The sequence below is a fragment of the Patagioenas fasciata genome, chromosome 24 (genome assembly GCF_037038585.1).
Source record: "Patagioenas fasciata isolate bPatFas1 chromosome 24, bPatFas1.hap1, whole genome shotgun sequence".
NCBI classification, from domain to species: Eukaryota; Metazoa; Chordata; class Aves; order Columbiformes; family Columbidae; genus Patagioenas; species Patagioenas fasciata.
This window is the reverse complement of record NC_092543.1, coordinates 5321406-5344447: the sequence shown is the minus strand read 5'-3', so window position 1 is coordinate 5344447 and position 23042 is coordinate 5321406. Positions and strand designations below refer to the sequence as shown.

General features: G+C 43.1%; 1 protein-coding gene across 2 annotated transcripts in view; it reads right to left on the bottom strand.

Moving 5' to 3' along the window:
• Positions 1 to 22640, bottom strand: part of ARHGAP32 (Rho GTPase activating protein 32) — a 159343-nt gene extending 136703 nt beyond the window's left edge. Inside the window, exon 1 of one of the 2 annotated variants that reach the window (XM_071798681.1) lies at positions 22385 to 22640. The gene's annotated coding sequence lies outside the window, so the exon portion shown is untranslated. Of the gene's footprint in view, positions 1 to 7747; positions 7766 to 22384 lie in introns of those variants that run through there. The other variant, XM_071798682.1, reaches the window with a different exon arrangement.
• Between the last annotated feature and the right edge of the window lie 402 nt (positions 22641 to 23042).

Sequence of the window (23042 nt, the reverse complement as noted above, 5' to 3'; positions counted from 1 at the left end):
CCAGACACAACCATCCCATTTTTAAACACACAGGTCAAGGCAGATGAATCCTACCAGAGAAGGTGGCTTCTGATCTCTTAAATCTGGGCCAGTGATGGAATATGGTTAGCAAAAGCTGCAGGACTCAGAACACGCAAAAAGTGTCACAATCTGGCTGAAATGAAGGTGACAATTTAACCCAGAATTAAGGTAAGGAAAGCAATTTGGGATTATTGTTGTTGTTTCAGCTTCATGCCCAGGCTCTGACCAGCTGAATCAAGTGGATCCCAAACACAGTAGCAGACAAACAAAGCTCTGCAGAAGAACTTGTCTGCACAAAGTTATTTCCAGCACAGGTGCTGCGCTATCAAACTTGGTTATCAAGGGACAAAATCCACCTCATTCTGTCTTGAAATTCTGCCCTTTATCCTAGTTGGGAACTATAAGTACAAAATGTAGGATTCCTCCTAACCAATGATGTGTTCTCCTGTGTAAGTGTCTGTTTGCATTTAACAAGACATGTTAATAAAATATCTCCAAAATTTCCAGGAAAGGACCAATAATTGACACTATTTGTACCTCTCGTTTACTTTAGAGGCCAATATTTACTCTCATACTACAAATATTGATTAGTTTTGCTCCTTTCTGACTACAAGGCAAACAGTAAAAGTACACAAATAGTTGCTACTTTACCACTTTTCTCAAGAGTCAGAACACTATGCTGCTAATTCTTTAGAAACATCTCCTGGTTGCTGGCAGATACTCTGAGCCCTATTTACATGCAGGCTTCTTAAACATTTTCTACATAGGACAGGCATCCTTGTCAATGTGAGTAAAACAATAAAGCCACAGCATTCATTGATGACTAAAATATCTACTATTAAACCCTGCCATGGGTGACAGGCAGACATTCACCACGGCAGCTATGAGACAGCAGTTTCACCAGGTGAGGAGGAAGCACAGTAGCAAATTATGTATTATAGCAGCAACAGATGCCTTTGAGGAAGCGTTACCTCATTCTTCTCCTCCACACTCATTCCCAGTTGGAATGATGCTATAAAATCCACACTGTTCATAAAAGACAACAGGCAAATGAAGTAGCAAGATGCTCACAGCACAGGAAAAGCAGGGAGACAGAGGGACCTCTCTACACGTCTGACCCAGCTTTCTCCTCTTGATGAAGAACATCTACCCTAGAGCAAAATCTTAAAACACACACACACCAAAAAACACACACAAAAATAGCCCCACTAATTTAACAGAGGGTGGGAAACCTCACACACAACAACTCAGAGAAAAAGCATATTAGGACACCTTCGAAATACAGAGTGATGCTTTTTAAAGCACACGGGGCCACAGAGGTTTCCTTTTCTCCTCTCCCCCACATCGAATCTCTCTTAGTTGTACATGCTGTAAACATACGAGCCTCAGAGTATAATGAAACAATTGTATTAAGGACCAATTTTGTTCTCCTCCCTAATTAGAAAGGCAGAAGGGGGGTGGTTTGAAACAGGTTCTGAGAAGGGAGAGCAAACCAATATTTGGTCTCAACTAGACAGCAGATTTTGCTCTGATGTGTAACCCATCTCTTGTTTCTCCACACATTTCCCAGCACACAGCTGGGCAGGAGATCCACCCATGCCAAACCTTTCGCCCCACTGCACCTGTGATTTGAATGTTCCCATTTACGCACAGCTGGGGAAGGGACTCAAACCTTCCCGAGCAGAATTACACCACGGGTGCGGAACCACAGTAGCACCGAAAAACGTCTTACAAACTTCCAGAGGAAAAATTATCTCAGCAGCAACAAACCCAAAATGCCAGCCGCCAAAGCCTGTTGACTGACAAACACATCGTGTAAGAACTGCTCCAAGAGCTCAGCATCAATGTGAATTTGCCTTCTGCCAGGAATGTGACAAAGCCACAGGTCTAGCAACAACATGGACTTTATTTGATCATAAGAAAACGAGACTAGTACAGCAACGGAGTAGGAAGAAATGGAGGAAAAGGTCACCCTGTGTATTACTTGTAATATCAGATTTCAACAGAAAAATCAATCACTAAGAACATGTGGCACTCAAATTTGTAAAACCTGTTAAATTAGTTCACTGTAGTATTAAATTGCTGACAGGCACAATTCCTTATTAATTGGCAAAGCATTCTAACTCAGAGACAACAGTCAAAACGTCCGATACACAAGGTTTTTCTCAAAGTAAATGCATCTTATGCTCTCACAAATTCATGAACGCCACAAAACAGAGCAAGGCAATTCCTTGGCCACAGGAGCAGCAACTTCGAAACAAATAAACGAAGCAGATAAGCAACAGATTATATTCCTGATGAACCTGACATCAAAATATCTTCAGTCATAAACTGCTTTCATTTTGCAGAGACCCCAGACAACAGGTCTGCAGCAGAATTTAACCTCTTATTGCAAACTTATACTGAAATCCTGTACAATTATATACAACAAAGGGATTCGATGAGGGTATTGAAATATATCATAAAGACACTGCAGGGAACCAGCACCATTCTTGTGGCACTCCTTCCAACAACGGCAGCACCTGATACCACAGGTGCCCATAAGGGAGCCTTGCTGTTCGCTTCTACACTTGTGTATGTGTGCACACTGCAATTACTTTCTTTCAATATATAAATATAAACAAAATGTAGGATTCAGTGTGGGCACAAACACCATTTATAGAAATTGAGGTTGCATTCAGAAAACCCTCATCTGCAATTATCACATTCTCATGTCCTACACAGAGACCACATTCACACATACGGTGCCTAAACCTGTCCTCAAACTTGCCCATAATTAAATCAAATTGCTAGATTACAAAATTCCAGCTTACAGGTTTCATACTTTTTGCTGCTCGCCACACAGAGCTGTATTTACTGCTCAGATGTCGAGCATGTAGTTATAGAACATTCTTCCTATCTTTCAAAATGGCAGAAGTAAAAAAAGATACGTGGGCATGTAAGATGTTCAAAATACCTGCTAGGTGGAAAAAAACACACAACAAAAAACCACCACACACAAATACTACTTCATTGATTCACCTGAGAATCAGAACTTGTTTCCAGACACCCACAGCCAAGCCATGAATCACCATCTCCTCTGCCTGAAAGCCAGCGCTGCAGTTCTAGTTACTATGACAATATTGCTGCCTCAGTGCTCCATAGTCTGACATCCAAAGGTATTCATTCAAAACCAAACAATTCGGAGGCAGATGGAGGGGAAGTCACGGCAAAATGATACTTAAAGCAACACTCAAACTCTCATATAAAATTCAAAACCTGCTGAAAACACAAGGAAACAGTCAATCCATCTGCAGCTAATGCAAAGCTAAGGTCATTTTTAATTATTTTTGTTTATTTTGGTTGAACATCTGTTTGCTTCTCTCTGGAAGGATACACTGCTGTCCACATACATCCTGACACAGCTACTACTCTTTGCTACAGTTTTGCCTATGCTGATATTCTGTTTCTAAACTAAAGCTTAATGCACAACTGAAATATCAAGTCATTGCATGGCCCTTTGCAGAAGGACATCAGAATGGCGTTTAAATCCCCAGATGTGACAAATCAAGATAGACCCCCAAGGAAACAGAAAGCTCTGTCTTTTCAGAGAGAATTTCACCTGATATTAACAGGCTTATAGACAGTCATAAACCAGATCAGGTTTTTGGAAAAGTTTCTGCAGACTTGAACCTTGTTAAATCAAACCCACGATCGCAGAATCCCAGAATGTCAGGGATTAGAAGGGCCCTGGAAAGCTCATCCAGTGCAATCCCCCATGGAGCAGGAACACCCAGCTGAGGTTCCACAGGAAGGGGTCCAGGCGGGTTTGAATGTCTGCAGAGGAGACTCCACAACCTCCCTGGGCAGCCTGGGCCAGGCTCTGACACCCTCACCATGAAGAAGTTTCTTCTCAAATTTAAGTGGAACTTCTTGTGTTCCAGTTTGAACCCATTACCTCTTGTCCTGTCATTGGTTGTCACCCAGAAGAGCCTGGCTCCATCCTCCTGACGCTCACCCTTTCTATATCTGTAAACATGAATGAGTCCCCCCTCAGTCTCCTCTTCTCCAGCTCCAGAGCCCCAGCTCCCTCAGCCTTTCCTCACACGGGAGATGCTCCACTCCCTTCAGCATCTTGGTGGCTGCGCTGGACTCTCTCCAGCAGTTCCCTGTCCTTCTGGAGCTGAGGGGCCACAACTGGACACAATATTCCAGGTGTGGTCTCCCCAGGGCAGAGCAGAGGGGCAGGAGAACCTCTCCGACCTACTGACCACCCCCTTCTAACCCACCCCAGGTACCATTGGCTTCCTGGCCACAAGGGCCCAGTGCTGGCTCATGCTCACCCTGCTGTCCCCAGGACCCCCAGCTCCCTTTCCCCTACACTGCTCTCTAATAGGTCATTCCCCAACTTACACTGGAACCTGGGGTTGTTCCTGCCCAGATTCAAGACTCTACACTTGCCCTTGTTTTATTTCATTACATGGCAGGTATGTTAGGAAGTCCACAACACTCTCAAATGTGTAATTTCTTATCCTGGCAACAAAGACAACTTGGGTACTGGAGGCTGAGGCTGCTAAAGGACACAGAAACAGTTACAGTTTAAGAGCAACATATATCCACCTTCTCTTTAGCAGGGAATTTGAAACGTGTTCAGACAAAACAGCTTTTACCATGTCTCATCTTGCCTGACTTTATAAGGCTTCCCAAGTGTGCTGCTATACCTGTATATTAAGCAATCGCCAGGTAAACACTACGGTGCTCAAAATTGTCGACCCTTGTGCTATGGTGTTCTCAAGCAGAGAACCCAGAGAGGTAAACCCACTGGAAATACAGGCCAGAGAGGTTAATCCTGCCACAATCAAACAAAAATGAATACTTGACAGATCCATGTACAAGCAGAGGCTGAAGGTTTCTCTTTGAAGTGTTGTAAATTAGCTGTGAAAAATCAACAAAATTCAAAAGAACATCTTCCAATGCACAGTCCCCTTCACTCCAATCTTTAAAAAAGTACCAATACCAAATTCAGCCAAAAACACTGTATGAAGGGTCAAAAATCTGAATTTCCCAACAGAGCCAGATGAGAAAAGCCAGCATGTTTTGTTTAGAGTGTTTGCTCAGAACCGAGTGAAAATCACTGCAAAGCAGGAAATGAAGATTTTCTGGCTCAATTTATTACCAACACTGCAATGACACCAACAGGATTCTCACTAGAAAATGAGAGTAACTTCAGCAGAGCAGCTGGCAAGTTAAGCACGCACCTGTTCCATTTCAAGCTCTGAACTCAGTTTTTGTTTGACATAGGAAAGGCTTTGCTGAGCATCTCTATATCCCAGTGACTTCAAAAGCTTAGAGTTTCCCTTCGATGCTTTTGCCTTTCCATGTCCAGAATGGAGACGGCTCCCTTACTATTTCACAGCACTGTTAGCAGATGAGTAACTATAAAACACTGAGTTCAGTGAATAAATCATATACACACAGTATAGGTAACTGTGTGATCTTCCTCTAGCACCTAAACTTTCTCAATACATGTTTTTTTACTCCTTCCCCTGGCATCCAAAACTGACACACGGTCATGGTCCATCAAGAGAACAGCAAGAATTCAGCACATCCTGCATCCACTGCACACAAAGGCCCAGCAGTCATTGTAATAAAAGTGGAAAAAAAATCATTTTTATAACCCTATCTGCAATTCGGTTCAGTTTAAGTTATTTCTTAGGCAAAAATTCCAACTCTTCAGAAATAATTTTGCTTTACAATTATCAGCCTTAGCAGGAATGGTATAACGATGTCAAGAAAAGGGGCCACTTTGTCAGAGGCAAGGAAATTACCCTGACTTTCCCTTCAGTTTAGCATCACCTTTAACAAGGTGCTTCTTGCTCAGATCAGCAAACTCAGCACTACGCTGGTTTATGGAGCAGAAAATAAAAGAAGTATCTAGGGATGAAATATCCTTCCTACCAGTAAAACTGAGAAAGAAAACAGTAAGCCAGCTGCAATAATCTAAGGTGTTGCTAAAATCATTTGCACAGCATCACTGTTTGAAATGCATCATTTAATGAGACTTGACTTTAAACAATGACAAAAATTTCTTTCCAATGTGATGTCTTCCCTTCCTCAGCTCCGGCAGGACTAATCCTAAAATGAAGCCTTTCAGCTTATCCTTCAGGGCACATCTCAGACCACAGCAGCTTGCAAAAGAGGGCAATTCCCTCACCCAGAATTAGGCTGTAAAGGACTCAAGAGTACTTCTCTCTCATCCTCCTGCAAGGTCTGTCCTGAAATGGAAACCAACAGTCCTTTCTAGGTCTGCTCCACCTCTCCCCAGAAGGTGGGCTAAAAGGACAGGTAAGGTCCCACAAAGCCCCTCACTTTGTTCTTGTCCTACCCTGTCCCAATCAGCATCTGTTTCCAGCCTCATGAAGCAACCTCCGGTGTTGTGCTTCCAGTCATGGGCAGAAAGAGTAATACCAAAGCACAACGCAAGGCAGAAAACTCCACATCGAGCTCTGACAGATCATGTCTATTTTCTTAATTCACAAGATCCATATCTGAAAGAGACACTATAGCTTCAAGCTCTTTAAAGTGCCACCAGTGTGTCATGGCAGGATATCCTTTCAGGGTGCACAAAAACACTTCTCTACAATTTCTGTCTGCAGTAAAGCAGGTTTCTTTCTGCTTTCTGGAGCTTGCTCACTTCTCCCTGCAGCACTTCAGTTTTAAAGAGGGAAGCACCACTCACAATAGCAATGATTTTCTGTCCGACTAGTGCAGCTAGGCTATACTTTTTTCTTTGTCCTCCAGCCTGGCCAAAATGCTCTTCACACAAGATCCTTCAGCCACCTCTAACTTTTCTAGCAAATAACCTTCCCCTTGTGTTCCCACCTCTCCACTAAAATAATAACCGTCCTGTCACTCCTCTATCGCTTCCTCCAACAGCCTTCTAAACATCCTCCACTCCAACCAGTTTCACTTCAACTTCTCATCTCACATTTCACTTGTTCTTGCAAACCCCTCCCTGGCCTCTCCTGGCACGTCCCATTCCTTCCCTACAGCACCTCTGCAGAAACTGCATTGCAGAAGACTTCACACTGGCACTATTTACTGATAGTAAATCACCTGTTTACTAACTTCTGGAACCATTTCCAGTTTGTGATACCCACAATGCTAAAGCTTCAAGTGAAGTTTCTGCAGAAGAGATTCTGCGCTCTGGAACTTTCTACTTAACACAAACACTCACACTGAAGCAGTAATTATAATTCTCTTCATGTTTCACCAAGAAGAACTTGAGATGACAAGTCCTCTCCCCAAGAGCTCAAAGAAATCACTCTCTATAATTCAACATTAATAGAAGTCATGCCAGAATATACATGGCAGGGAAAAAAATCCCAACATCCAACAAAGGTTTGAGTTTAAAAACTAGGGGCCACTAACCAGTCGAGTATAGAACCAGACTCATCACATTTATCAAGTCCAAAAAGTACTACCTAAAGCCAGGCAAGGCACAAGATGACAATCCGCAGTCTTTCCTATCAAACCCTCCCTTCACAACTCAATCCTGATTTATGATACCGTCTGCTGTTCCAGCAAAGCTCTGAGGAGTGCGAGAGTTACTTTCTACTAATGAAGGGTGGAAGAAAGTCAAATCATTCAACATTTATCCTCCTCTTCAGTCTAACAGGATGAAACAGGAAAACGCGCCTCTAGAGCCTAAAATCTTGAACAGGGTGGGGGGAAAGTGCCTACTCACTTTTCTTGGCAAGATCCAGAGTCAGGAAAGTCATTCAGGACCTCACTTAAACCATCAGGACAGCAACAGCACCTTCACAGGCTACACACAAAGGAGCTGATTCAAGGTGAGGGGAAAAAAGTCATCTGAAAAAAAGATGCTTTCTAATTTACAGCTCCCCACGTTCCAGCCTGTCACTGCTCCTGCTCTAAATATAAGCTCCAAAATCTGATTCAAATCATTTGTAAATAAATGTGGAAGCCCGTCCCCATCTGTGGCTTAATTGGTGCCTCATTTCACAGCATTGCTGAAGGATTTGTGTTCTCTTCCCTCCTGCCCGCTAAATTCATCGCTACATTCTGCTGCTTTGCCACTAAGCTTTACCATGTCTCCCTCTCATCTGTTACCATAGCAGCCACGAGTAACAGAACCCAACGTTAACAAAAGACTACTTCCCCCTCTTTAATTTATTTATATGCAAGTAACCCACTGAGAGTTGACAATAGCAGTGACTTCACATTCACACTAAGGGAAAGGGGTTTTTAATGCCTTTTTTCACATATGTGCTACAAAAAAAATAATTAAAATTCCTCTGGAGGGAAATAAAATCCTGAACTTCTTAGGATTAAGAAAATGCAACAGCAGATCTGGATAGGATGCTGATTTGGAATTAAAGCTGCGGAGGGAGCAAGAGGCTTAACACATACGCTGCTTGAGGACTGCTCTCCAGAAAGCTTTTCACTTTTTCCAACAGAAACATTAGAACCAGGGAGAGGCTGAACTGTGAAAAATACCTAATTCCAAGCATTTACATTTAATAAAAACTAAGAGCAAGGGAAAGCGAGCCAACTAGAGGAAGACTTAAAAATAAAGCCTTCTGAAACATACCTGTTTCTGATATGTTGGTTACATACACAAGGTGAATTCAGCTGCTAAATTGTTGAAGTCCTCTAAGAACTGCTTGTGTCAAACAAGTTTGCTTACAGATCCTGAGAGACAAACAGGTAAAATAAACTATAACCTCAGCAACTTCAGCTAGAAAACAGTTCTCTTCCTTTTGCCATGTCCACGCTGAGCTAAACACAGAACTTGGAACCAAGCTGTGTGAACGTGTGTGTCAGGTAAGCCCCAGTCCATTGCCTCCCAGCTGTAAAAGATGTGGTAGTATCTCAAACAACAGCAAAGCATCTGCCACATTATCCAAAGCTCAGAATTTAATGCCAAAATAATGGCATAATGGCAACTTGAGATGAAACCTCCAGTCTTATGCTACCTTTAGTCATTTTTAGAACCTAATATATGAAATTATTTATAAATTCATCAACATCATAAAAACCAAAGCACAATATTCAACAGAAATCAGAGCTGAACATTTAACAATGCTTAATGCAAATGTATTCATAGCATGTGGTTTGTGGTTCCTCATAGATTACTATATACACATACAAACATGTACATACAGTCCTATGCTATCATAACACATTTTTTCCAAAAACAAAGGACTAAATCCTCGTTCAGTCAGCAATGGCATCTTCAACCCCACAAATTATATGCAGTCCTCAAAGTCACATGTGAAAGTCATTTCAAAATGCTCAGTTTTCAGAATCTGAGCATCACATTTCTAAAGTTCTTCCAAGTATTTCACTTATTCCATTTATTTTTCCAGCCATCACATTCAAGACAGTTAATTTTAGGACTCTGAGTCAAAGCAGGGCAACGGATTGAGGGTTCACTGGGGAGAGCCTCGGTATGAAAGATGGGAACATCTTCCAGTTCCTGCTCCAGCACTATATAAAACTGCAAAGGTTAATGGGGTTTTTTGGTATGCACTTTGCAAAAGAACAAACTAAGACACAGACAAAGAGTCAGAATCTCAAACACTAGGAAAGAAACAATTTAAAAACAAATATGAGAAAAAGACTTGGGGGAAAAAAACTAGATATATGCATCTTCTGCAGCTTAACCAAGACAGATTTTTTGCTGTTGTTAAAGCATCTTAAAATTCAAAGCTGTATCACCCTGTTAAGCAGCATTCAAACGATTTAAATCTCTTTTAATTAAGTAGTTTTTCCTTGAGCTTCTTATACAGCTATGGAAGAGTAGTATCTAAACCAAACAGCTGAGAAAGCATAAATTATTCTACCTTACCAGAAGCATTTTAATGCCATGATTCAGGGTGAAAAACTCTGAATCGCCAAAAACACTGAAATAAAACGGACTACTGAAAGCTACTTGCAATACACACAAACACACATGTGACTAATTAAATGCTATGGTAACTTCAATGACACCTGAAGTCACACCAGCCTTCAGGATCCAGCACTAAGTAGTACAATATTCTGGCTCTACAACCCGCTACCATTTGTGCTTGCCAAATGCACAGGGCCAATTCAAAACAGCAATACCCATAATGTAGGCTGTTCTCAAAGGAATTCAAAGAGACAACTATGCTCTTTTGCAATTCAATAAACCACTTTTTCTCACGCTCAAGTGGTGACCTCCTCTTAAATGGACAAGTGGCTGAAGAGAAGGTGCAGCCAAAATCCAGGGTTTGTCAGATAAAATAATCTACATTTAAAGAGGCACCAGCAGACAATGGAAGCTTCAACATTGTTAGTATAAAAGAAAAGATATACAACACACACACCAGTGCTGTGGCCTAAACTTTGGTGCTACTGAAGAACAAGGAAAGACCAATGTCTGAGGCTGAGCCCAAATCTTAAGAGGATAACAAACAAAAAGGAATAACCAAGCTGCAAAACAAGCATGGAGAAAGTGCAGAGGACCATGCTAGAATTCACAAACCCCAGTAAAATTGTTTTACATCTCATTTTAGCTCAGCATATGCTTAAATACATTAGTTCCCTTGCCATTGATGGCTTGCGTTGAAGGTTCAGCACCGGTTGGAACACTGTCCTAAATCAAGTGCATCTGCAGTTTCAATGAACATTTTTACAAAGCAAATGGCTGTTGAAACGTCTGGTTTTCTGCACCTCCAGAAGTGCGAAGGCTTGTAAATCTACCTGTAGCAAAACCTCCTACACTTGAGAGCATTCCCCTTCCCATGTAGGCACTGCAGCTCAGCAGAATCCACCCTCATGTCTGGCAACTGCAAGACTCTGAGCCTGCAAGCACAGACTGGGGCTGAGCGACTTCCACCACAGATAAACTACAATGCTCAAATAAGTCAACTTTGACACAGCAAACTGGTTTATTAGCAAAGAAAACACAGCAAACAATAAAAAAGCATGTCAGGAAGAATACTGCTCTCAAGTCCTGCTGGACTCAAAAGCAAGATTTCAATGACAGGGATTATATTATTTTCTGAAGTGCTGTTAAATATATTGTCCCCCCCAGAGATGCATTTTAAAGTTAGTGAATGTACCAATTACATGAAAAAGCTCAATTAAAGGATTCAAAATGGTCAGTAATGAAGGTTGAAGGAATTAAAACTAACTTGCCATGAAATAAAGGGAATCACAAATAGCTCTACAATAAACACATATGTTGGTTTCAAGAGGCCACATACTGCTCAAACATCCCCAGTCACAAAATGATGCAATTAGCCAGTGCGTCAAAAAACAAAAAAGAAATCCCGCATGGGTTCAGGTTCATCATCTCAAACAGTATTCTACAACACGTAGCAGAGATCTCCTGGCACCATTATTTACTTACAAAGGAGCCATAAAAACGACCCATTCAGTGACTAAAACAGTCCACTATTGACAATCTCCTGAGCAGCCTGGTCCAGTATCTGTCACTAACATTTCCAAGGGCATCAGAACACTGGCCCAGGCTGCCCAGGGGGGCTGTGGAGTCTCCTTCTCTGCAGACATTCAAACCCGCCTGGACCCCTTCCTGTGGAACCTCAGCTGGGTGTTCCTGCTCCATGGGGGATTGCACTGGATGAGCTTTCCAAGTCCCTTCCTGTGGAACCTCAGCTGGGTGTTCCTGCTCCATGGGGGGATTGCACTGGATGAGCTTTCCAAGTCCCTTCCAATCCCTGACATTCTGGGATTTTTTTCCCCTCTTCTACCACAGCCTGGATTTTCAACAAAACAATGTCACCTCTGGCATTTCTTCATCCTACTCTGTTTCAAAAGTTATTCCTGGGGAGAACTAGGATGACTTTGAAATAAGATGTTCCACTAGGCATTAGTAAAGAGCAATTTTTCCAGCCTACCAGCTGGTCTGGCATGCATTTCCATCTCATAGGAAGGCAAGGCAAATCTAGCGCTTTCAAGGCTGCAGGTCAAAAGTTAGATTTGCAAGTGTTAGTTGTCAAGACCCTCAGATCCTGAAACTCTAAAATCTATTTACAATATAAAAAAGACAGAAGAAAACAAGCAGTCAGTCACAAACAGATGGGATCAACAGAAGAAAAGGAAAGTGCAAAGTGATTTGGCCAGGACAACATTGGAAGATGCCTACAAGTACTTAATAGAGTTAAATGTTTAAAAAAGAAAATCATTTCCCTGTAAGTTCAGAGCCTGAGGTGGTAATAGCACCGTATGTCACACCATATGTCAGTCAGCAAACAACCTTCACGAATCATCTTTCAAAAAGCATTCTCTAAAGCTACGCGTTATCCATCTTTCCCCACGCAAACAGGAACTATCTTACTTTAAGCAGTGATGCAAGAAAATGCATGCACTGTTCCAACATTAATCCTTTCAAACATGAGGCAAACCAGCCCACAATGCAGGAGTTAAGGTTAGAAGGCATCAACGTGTTCTGCAAAGAAACCAGTGCCATTGGCACCCGCAGAGCCCAGACCACACAGCTACTGAACTCACATGCTACCCCCACTTAGAAACAAGGATTTTTTGTCACCATTTTAAGTGATAACAACAACCTCGGTTCTTAGAAGTTATTGATTCAACTTGCTTAGCTTAGACATTACAAATCAACTATGAAAATCCACACATCATCATGTTTTACAAGGTCTGTTGTTCCAAAAGGAAGGGTTAGCCTTTGAACACCACGTAGATTAACTGGATGTAGAAAATGCAGCATTTGGGAAGAGAACGAGTTGCCCACAATGATATTTTGGAACATGAAATGTAACAGCAAGATCTTTCAAATGCCTCCTCCTTCCACAGTTACTGTCTAGCCCCTCATACAACACTTGGTCTAGCAACTTGCTAGCAAATTTGAGGCAAGAAATAGAAGCTTTGAGAGCCAAAACTTTCACTCATCTATACATTCCCATGCATTAACATTTCAAATACCACCAGCTTAATTTCTAGAAGTCCTATGAGTAGGTGAACTATCAGTAATGCTCATAATGCTAGTCAGGAATGAGATTTTCCTTTATTTTGAGAAGGTGTCACAGTCTCTCCACTCTCAAAGAAGTTTGCTATGATGCAGGATGAAGAATGCCTTCCAGGATGGGGGGAAAAAAAATAAAGACCTCAATCAGATTTCTGTTGGTTACCAGACATAGATGGCCCAGAATCATGTGGTTATTCAGTTACTGATACCTCATTGTCACAGTACCTGAGAAACAACACAAACATTTAGATCACTTTACAGATTCCTCCTCAGAACTAATCAGGAGCTCTTGAACCACAGCAGGGAATGCTGAAAAGACCTTCACCCAACAGAGCTGGAAGCATCACACTGTCAGCAAGTTTTCCTGAGCTGACAAGGTCACCAGGTTAAATACAACAGCGTTTCCTAGCATTAGTTATAGGATTCTGCTGTCTTAGCTGTTCATACTGGAGAATTCTTCAAGCCTGTTTAGCACATTGTCAACTTTCTACTTTGCAAGCTCGTTCCACGTTCATTCCTCATGCAAATTAGTGCATTCTACAGCAGAAATTACAATGCGTTAGAATTAGGAAGATTAGAGAATGCAGACAGAGAGATACTTCCTATCTATTTATTCTGTTGGCCTGGTTTTGTTAAAAACAAGTTTCTCTTTTAGTGAATTTGCCTGTCAGCTAAAGCCTTCATATTAGCTGCATTTTCCTGGAGAACCAGATACATGTTTTGATAGACATAGCAATAGAATGTGAAGTTATTGATAAGCTTGGATGGACATCTTGCAAGAGAGGCAACAAGGAACAGGTGACCAAGAAACTGACCAACTGTGTATAACATCCCATTCACTTGATACTTCATATGAAAGTGGGAGATCACAAGGATCTCGTCCCTTCCCTTTTTCCCTCAGCGCCGACATGAAGAGAGGACCTTGTGAGTCATCCCTGCAAACTGAGGCCTAGCAGCAGACTGAATCCAGCTCCGGTTGGCTGCAGAGTCCAGTCCAGGACTTCGGGTGCCGGCTCTGCAGTTGCTGAGACTTTCAAGATTGGTTCTGTATATTTTGTATTATTTTCTCTATTCTTATTAGTAGCATCAGTAAAACATTTTTAATTTTTCCAACACTCTTCTCTCTGTCCTTCTTTCCCTCCCGATCGCCTGTGCTGAGTGGGAAGGGGGCAGAGGGAAGGGCCGAAAGGGGGAGGAGGAGGGAAGAGGGGGGTTAACAATACATTTGCCACGGTTTTATTGTCACCCCGCAATCAAAACCCTTGACATCTGTGTACTAGAGTCTTTAAAGCCATATATTCTTTTATTTGCCACTCCTGTAAGACACTGTTTGGGAGCCAGGTTTTGTGAAGTGCAGTTTTGCGTACCTGCTCCCACACGCTGCTCTCAGCCGCACGCACACACAAACCTTCAGCACTCTGCGCCTACAGGAATATCCAAAAGGGAAATTCCAACATGCATATGCATAACTTAACACTCAGATGGAAATCCAAAACTACACTAAGAATTTAGAGCTACATTTCTTTATGTATTCAAATTTTTGGAAATTTTAACACATAAATGAGAGAAGCAACACAGCCTCAAGAACTTGCCAAAGAAGCCAGAGCCAGGAATTCGTGAGCAACTGGCCCAGCAATCGCTGACAATATGGCCCTTAGCAAACACTCTCACATCTCCATGGTACAGAGATCCTTGTCCAAAAGGGTAGGGAGTATTTTTAATTCTCTCCAAGGACTATTATGAAGATTAATTAAGGTCTGAGCAGCACTTTGAAGATCAAAACTGCTGTGCAGTTATTTATTATTAACGAACAACAAAGTGCATTCTTGTTGTCCATAATTCAACTTCATAGAGAAAACAGTGAAGGAGCACATGTGTTCAAGTGCATAAATTAACTCTCCCTGCCTCAACAAGCTGCGATTTGCATAACTGCATTTCCAGCCACCAAAACTCCATCAGTAAATCTATATTCAACCCTTTGAAATATTTTAAAGGCCTTAAGGAATACAACCAACAGAGTTTCTCTTCTGATTCTTTTCCAGGATAAGCTTTTCCTATCAGATATTTCTGCTCCAGTTCAGTAATGCCTTTTATCCTATATGGAGTCCTAGGATTACTCACATGCTAACATTAGACACGTTCTAAAGTGCTTCACTACATCAGAAATTCAATAGCTATATTTGATGTTTTCATTCAAAAAGAGTGTAACAGCATGAGGTGATGGGCATTTTTTTGGAGGGGTGCGGTGGGATTAAAACACGTAATTATTTTGGAGCTCTGTTTTCTTCACAGGTTTTCCTATCAGAAAACAAGTCTACACAGCAAAATATTCCACAAAAAGGTCCTCCAGTGAAACCCACACAGAAAGCAACGCACTCTGCAGCATAGTATAATTCCCACTTCAAATTCATACACATATACAACTTCTAAATAACTTACCAGAAATGCTACCCTATTTCAATTATGTTTGTATTCCTAAAACATGGAATCATCTGTATTTTGGCAGCATTTCCACAAAATGTGGTCATGGATGGCTACGTCCTTTTCAGGACAGACAGGCCAGCCAGGCGTGGTGGTGGAGTTGCTCTTTATGTAAAAGAGCAACTACAATGTGTTGAGTATTGTCCAGGCACGGATGAGGAGCGAGTTGAGAGTCTGTGGGTGAAAGTTAAGGGGCGGGCTGGCAAAGGTGATACTGTTGTGGGTGTCTATTACAGGCCACCAGATCAGGGTGAGGAAGCTGATGAGGCCTCTACAGACAGCTGAGAGCAGCCTCACAATCACAGGCCCTGTTGTGGTGGGGGATTTTAACTTCTCTGATGCAAATATTTAAAGAAAACAAGCATAAAGCTGTTGGACCTAGAGGGTAGGGAGCACGGAAAAACGGCGTGACCTGGGCAGCTATTACCACCCTTCACTTTAAAGAGATTGCTAACAAAGGATCTGGTATCTGTAAGATACTGAGCATCTCTCCAGTGTGTCAGCCAACATCATCTCTTCACAGGAAATACTTAAATTTCATTGCATTACTTTTTGGCTTTATTCCCATTACCTTAGTTTGCACTCATAAGATCCTTAAAATCTGCAGCACATTCTTATTAATAACACAAGATACCAGATTGTGAACTTCTGGACTTTTTCGACCGCTTTCAGGAGAAAGTTGTGTTATATTTAGCAGCCATATGGTGTCCCTCCTCCACACACATTTTTGAGTGATAAGAACTGACAAATTAAGTTTTCTAAAACACTGATCTATATGTTTTCATTTCCAATTTTAATCTCAGAAGTTAGCTGCGGTTTAATTTTTAAACTTGGCATTTGACAAAAGAGGAAATGCAAGGGGTACCTATAGTGAAAGATGCCATCTTGTAACCTAGGTGAAAATGTTCAGAAAGCTCCTAAGCTGTACTCTAGGCAGCTAAATGTTCCCTGAATTAATACAATATGACTAGACAACTAAATAGCCAATGATGCATTGGTTTCCTTATGCAGTTCGCAGTTGCTCTGTGCATGGATGACAATTCCAGAGCAGCACAGAGTATTTCTGCAGCAGGAGAAAAAGGCACAGACAGGAACATTACACGCATGCCTGAGCACACTTATGAGCTGCATGTACCGGCTGAGAAGCACAAATGAACAACTGTGTTTCTTCCAGCCAGTGTGTTATGTTCATTACTCAAAGAAAAATAATAAACACTCAATACTCCAGTTTCTCTCCTCCTGCACAAAGCAATTTGGGGAATATGTTCTTGCAGTACAGCCCATCCTATCTTTAAGCCTTGTAAAATTCATGAAGGTGACTGATACGGCACAAATTGCTGCCCAAAGCAGAACCTTCGTGCTGGACAATCCACTGGAGACTGTAACCCTCAGTGTGCCAGTCGACACGTTTTGCAGAGAAGCAGCGATTTCTTCAGGACGCTGATTATTCCCCCCCGTCTTCCCTGAGGAGACGGCTGCCGCAGAACGAGAAAGAATTGTGAAGTTAGAACAACACCAGGAAGCAAGGGAAACAAATGGCTGCATAGGCCAGAATTATTTGCACAGAACACCTGAGGGAGAACAAAATGTTTAGGGATGATATCAATCATTGAGACTTCTTTCAAGAGAAGAAAAGCAAAAAGCACACAATCATTTGTTTAAAGCTTGCCTCAGCGAAAAGAAAAGTGATAAAATAACCATTCCTGCATACTTGATCATCAAATCAGAGCTCGGTGGGAAGAACAAGAAAGTCTTCCAATTAACTAACTTTTTTTGCTCTAAGTGTGATTGTTGAACAGCGCTGTACAAAGATGTGGGGAGAAGCAGATCTCTGGTCTTCTGGCAGTTTTTCCCATTCTTGAACAATTCCTCCTTCAGATGCACAGCCACAGCGGTTCAAAGGTCCCGGCGGCCTTTGTTCTCCGTTCCAGAGTAGTTACAAATACACTTTTGTTCCTGTTTCTTCAATGAAATGCGCTGCAGCAGTCACCAATGACTGAACCCTACATCTGAAGCTTGCCTTGTGCATCATGCAGCTGAAGGACTATGGAATCTCATTTACACCTCAAGAATAAATTCTCAGAACTTTTTCTGAAATAAAAATCAACTACTGTTTACCGAAACAACCTCCAGGAAACACATTACACTTCTGCATTACACAGAAGTGAGGAAGGATCAACATGCTTTGGTTTACAGATTGTATCCAAGGCTTTTTTTGTTTTCTCTGAACATAATACTTATAGCTATTGTTCATTCATTCCCGAGATCTACAATAAAACTCTACATATGATGATCATAAAGGCAAGCTATGGAAAGCAGCTACTGAAATATATTCATAGTCCATGAAAAGCTGATATGGAAATAGTTGATAAAATTCATCCATTGATCAGTAGTTTACGCTGAACTACTGCTTCAAGTCTACTTGAAGCCACATCAGCAGGACATGCTCAAAATGTTGCAATTTAGCTACAGAAATAAGACTTTTAGAAAGTGGAGATTTGGGTGTATTTTCTAAACTATTGGTTAAAAGCCAAAAGCTTCCGAGCCATAGTCTCACCTGCTATAAAATTCACACATGACACTGAACTCCAGACCTACACATGTACTACGAAGGAAACATATACATGGCACATTTACCTAACTGATTACAATAAACCTGGTAGCATCGGTTTATCAGCTTAAACAATCAGCGGCTAATTAACTGTGCATTTAACAACTAGGTAATAAAGTTTCTTCCCAGAAAAAAAATCAGATTGGAAAAGTCAACATCAGCTTAAACTCGATTAACTTCCTGTCCCACTCATGGTAAAGCAAATCCAATTTACTAAATAGTTTAAAGGGCAGGTTTTAATTGTTTCACACCCTTCCAAACAATCTAGCTCTATGTACACAGCAGTAAGGTAAGGTGGTCTACTCAAGTGCATACACATTCCAGCAAAACAAAACACCACTTCAATAAAATACACAGAGACTTCTTGAGATGTTTAACAGCCCCAGCACTTCTTTCAGACTTTATGTCCTATTTCTACAACAATCTGTAGGAAACAAATATACAGCAAACAAAGCTGTCTGAGTAAGATTTACATATTTTACCTGGTTTCAACAGGTGCTTTATGCACTAGAAACTGAGGCAACACAGAAAAACAGTGGGGAGAAACACAACGAGGCACCAGCAGAAAGAGGATTCAAATGAGCAGCTCTCAGCTGTATCAATGGAGTGGCAGCTTTGCTGCCTTCCTACACTTTTACACAACACAATAATTAACAATTGAAAACACAAGTTTTCCAGCTTCAGTTTGTCAACAGCAAACAGAACAGTTTGTTTACGGCTACAACATAGATATTAAAAAAATCTAGCACAACACCACAACACACACCAACACACAACAACAAAAAACATAACCACAAAATCAATAGCGAAAAGAAACCGTTGCAGCCAAACCGGTTCATGACTGCTGACCTGCAGCATTATATCCCCAGGTTACGCGAATCTCCAAATTCTGGTTGGCTGGAAGATCTAATCTGCATGACAATAACTATAAAAAATGGCTTCCCTTCACGTCCTCAGTATGCACAGCCCTCCTCTCACACTGGCTAACACCGCACAGCCAGACTGCTCCAAGGATTAGCATAAGAATAGAAATCACTGTGAAAATCCACATGCTCCAACTGGCCAGACTTGTTGACCTGCTTCACCCGGGACACCAAACTGACTTATTTTGCCAAGGAAAACAGTTGTTGACTTTAAAAGTTGATAAACACTTTGATTTGTTTCTTTCATGTTATGGCACTGGACATCCCAAAGGCACCTACCAGAGCCCAATAGTGAACATGAACAACCTTCACTGCTGCAGGTGCAGAGACCACACATGCAAGAACTTGAAGGTGAGCACAAGTGTGGTGGAGGAGAACAGGTCTGTCAGGACCATTCTGAGCTCAGAACTACCAGGTTCATCGCAAAATCCCCTCACAGGCTCTGCTGGTGCAAGGCGCTACAGCAGGCTAAGGACTGCAACCAGACCTGGGAGCTGCATTTCGGCAGCACAGCTGCAAGTTCAAGAGCAGAACTGGCGCATGCTCCACCTGACAGAAGCCACCCATCCCTACAAATCCCACAAGAGCAATTAGTCAGGTTTTTGCAAGTAAAATTCACAAATTTACCTATGTCTCTTTATATCTTGTTCGCTTTCTGCCCTTACCCTGGGATCAGCCAAAACAGTAGCGAGCCAACAGCTGTGAGACAATAGCTCCAGCCACACTCACAGCCTCTGGAATCGGATAGGAACTGCTACATGGATAAGAATATTTCAAGAGGAAGTGCACATGAAAATAATCCCGCAGTTCACAGAGAGGCCAACATCTTCCCTTTATTTGCGGAGAGAAAGACATAAAGGCCAAGGGAATCCATTCCAGTTTTTCCCTCCTATACAAATTCTTCTAGCCATAATAAAGTATGAAAAACATCATTTATTGTTGGAAATACGTATATTGGGTTCCTGAAAAACACACTGAATTTTTGTATAAACATATTACAGTGTTTGATGTGTTTGTTTTGAAAGGGGGAAGCTGACTGCAATCATCCCCATAATGTGGTCTGACACTTCATGCGAAACAAAGCATTCAAACAGCAAAATGACATTTCCTTTTCAGAAGTTCACAAAAGAAACAGAAGCCTGGGGGAAAATGGCCAGAGCAGCACTACTCCCCTTTTTGTTGGGTTTCCTCAGCTCCTTCTGGGATCTCCTCCCCAGCCAGTAAGTCACCACTGCAATCTTTCCCTCTTAAGTTCAATGACATCACCATTTTCCTCACTTTGCCTAACAGGAAAATACACTATGACGAGCTGGGATAACGATATTGCACAATCCATAAGCAAGCGGCACAAAACCACCACGACACCCAGCTACAAACATACCTAAAATCTAAAAAGTAAAACAATTCCCTGACGATGTTTCTGCTGATCTGCCTCAGAAGCCCTTTGTTTCTTAAAAGCAAACCGTACAAATATACTTTGAACAAACAAATCCCAAGTTAAGATCACAAGCTGAAATACTGAACAATAACTCGCTTCTGGCAATGGATTAATATTTCTGTACACGACATTCATACCACATTAACACTTTCAGTTCCGTTGTTTCCTCAAATAATACATTTTACAAAATGCATATTGCCAGTCTCTCACCCCATTTTTCCTCCTTTTGTCATCTCAATCACTATATGCTCTCAAAGGAGTAAAATTTTGATATTCCAGATGGCTACAATATGTTCAATCACGACAGAACCATCAGATATACAGGGGTATACACCCTGGTAGGGCACAAGCAACCTCCGGTAAGTTTCACAGAAACAAGTCAGTCCAAGGACAAGAACTATTTGCTTGCTCTTTTATCATGAAGAATATGTAATATTTTCATTATCAGTCAAAAGAAATTGTTCACTCAAGCCTAACCTAATTTTACAAAACCGGAATGAAAAGACATCTGCGCAGCAAGAAAGAAATCGCGGAGTTCTAAATAAGCACGTGCAGGACATTTGTTTCTATTCTGTAGAAAAAGGTATCTAACCTATGCTCAAATTTTAAACCCTTGAAACAGATATTATTTTAAGAACCTTAGAAACTTCTTTTTTACATCAAAGAGGAATATCTGGTCACCTTTGGATACTACACAGTTTAGCTCTTTCTTAAAAGGAAATAGCATATTTTAAGCGTCCACCTTCTTGTTTTTTCACCTGTTCCTCTAAACTGTGTTCTCACCAACAACATATCAACCACCACAACAAACTGGACGCCCATCCAGAGGGGACTGTCCGAGCCTCTGTCCAAAGTGCTGCTTTCTGCACTATCACACGTGCAAAGCGCAGAGGTGTAACAACAAAAGTGACTCTGTCCCATCACCTTCTTACAGCTCAGCATGCACAGCTCTGGTCTGCAGCAGGGGTTTGCAATACCAGCCAGGTTCTCGGAGGAGAAAGAGACTGAACAAGTAGCTTGCAAAATGAAAACAATAACATACAGGGGTAAACACACGTAAGTTTCAAAGGTTAATTTTCCTTTTTCTCACATTGAAGCCATTGATCAGAGACAAAAGTGTTACAGACCTTCCCTTATGAGCCCACACACTGCTATCCTTCGCTCACCTCCCCAGTGCAAGCTGGTAGCAAAGCTAATCAAGACCTTCCAGATTAAAAACCATCAAATGCACGCACAAAATACAAAATGCCTGTTGGGCGCTCCTCCATTTCACCGCTTCCCAGCATCCAGACGTGGCTAGCAGAGCACCCTGGGTGACCCCAGCAGACATCCAATACACCTGAAAAGGTCTAACAAGGTATTAACAGGGCCCCATTAAACGCGCCCCCATTAAACCCAGACTGCACAATGCAGCAGGGGCCAAGCACAAAGCCGGGGAGCGCAACACCAGCTCTCCCCACACCCGAAAAGGATGGGAAGGGCATATTCGAGCTGAAATCCCAATTATCCCTTGTTCCCAACAGATCATTTATTGGCAATGTACGAATTTATCCACCTCGGAGACCTCCCCAGGAGGACGGCGACTGAACCGCGTGCGGCCGAAAGGAGAAAAGGGGAGGGGGGAAGGGGGGAACGCCACAAAAATAATAATTAAAAAATAAATTAAATACATTTTTTAAAGCCACCAGGCGAGCGCCACGACTCGTTCCGTTCATTCCATTTCATTGTCCCCCTCCCGGTATCACCGCGCGGCCGAAATTCCCACGGGGCGCCGGCCGCGCGCGACCGCCCGTTGGCCCCAACGGCCGCGACCGTTGAGGGGGCGGCCGCGCGCGCCCCCTCCCCTCACACACACAGAACCCCCCCGCGACATGCGGAGCGATATCGCGACACGAAACCCACCCCCCCCGCCCCCTCCTCCGTGTACTCACCTCGCTCCTCCACAGCGGGGGCCGAGCCCCGGCCGCCCCTCTCGCCGCCTCACCAGCCGCGTCTCGCCGCCGATACCGCCATAGCCACCGCAGGTAGGGGAAGGCGCCGTGAGGGTGAACGCGCCGCTGAGAGACGGAGCCGGGAGGGAAGAACCGCGTCCGGCGCACACACACCCCCCTCACACACACGCTCCGGGGCTCAGAGAAAGGCTCCGGCGCCCATGCGCGATGCCGCCGCTCAGCGGCTCCTCCTCTGCCGGGCGGAGCGGGTGGGCGGTGAGGGGCGGGGGCCGCGCGCCTGCCCGGGGGCGGGCGCGAGCCGGCGGGGCTGGCGCGCGCAAGCTGCGCGGGTTGCGGCGGGCGCGCTGCAGCAAAGCGCGGAGGGCGCGGGGTGGGGCGCGCGCGGGCGTGTGCACGAGGTGCAGGTGTGCGGAGGGGGGGGGGGGTTGAGGTGAAAGTCGCCGCACCTGAGCCGCTAATGATGGTGCAGCTGTGGGGCTGGGTGATGGGTGGGGCTGGGTGCGGGAATTGCTTCCCGGTGCGCCTGGGGCTTGTGCTCGTGTGCGGGCTGTGCTGGAGCATGCGCGCGGTGGGGTTGTTTGGGGGCGAGGGGAGGAGATTCGCGGGGGGGTGGACCGTGCGGTGCTCTCTGTGTGCG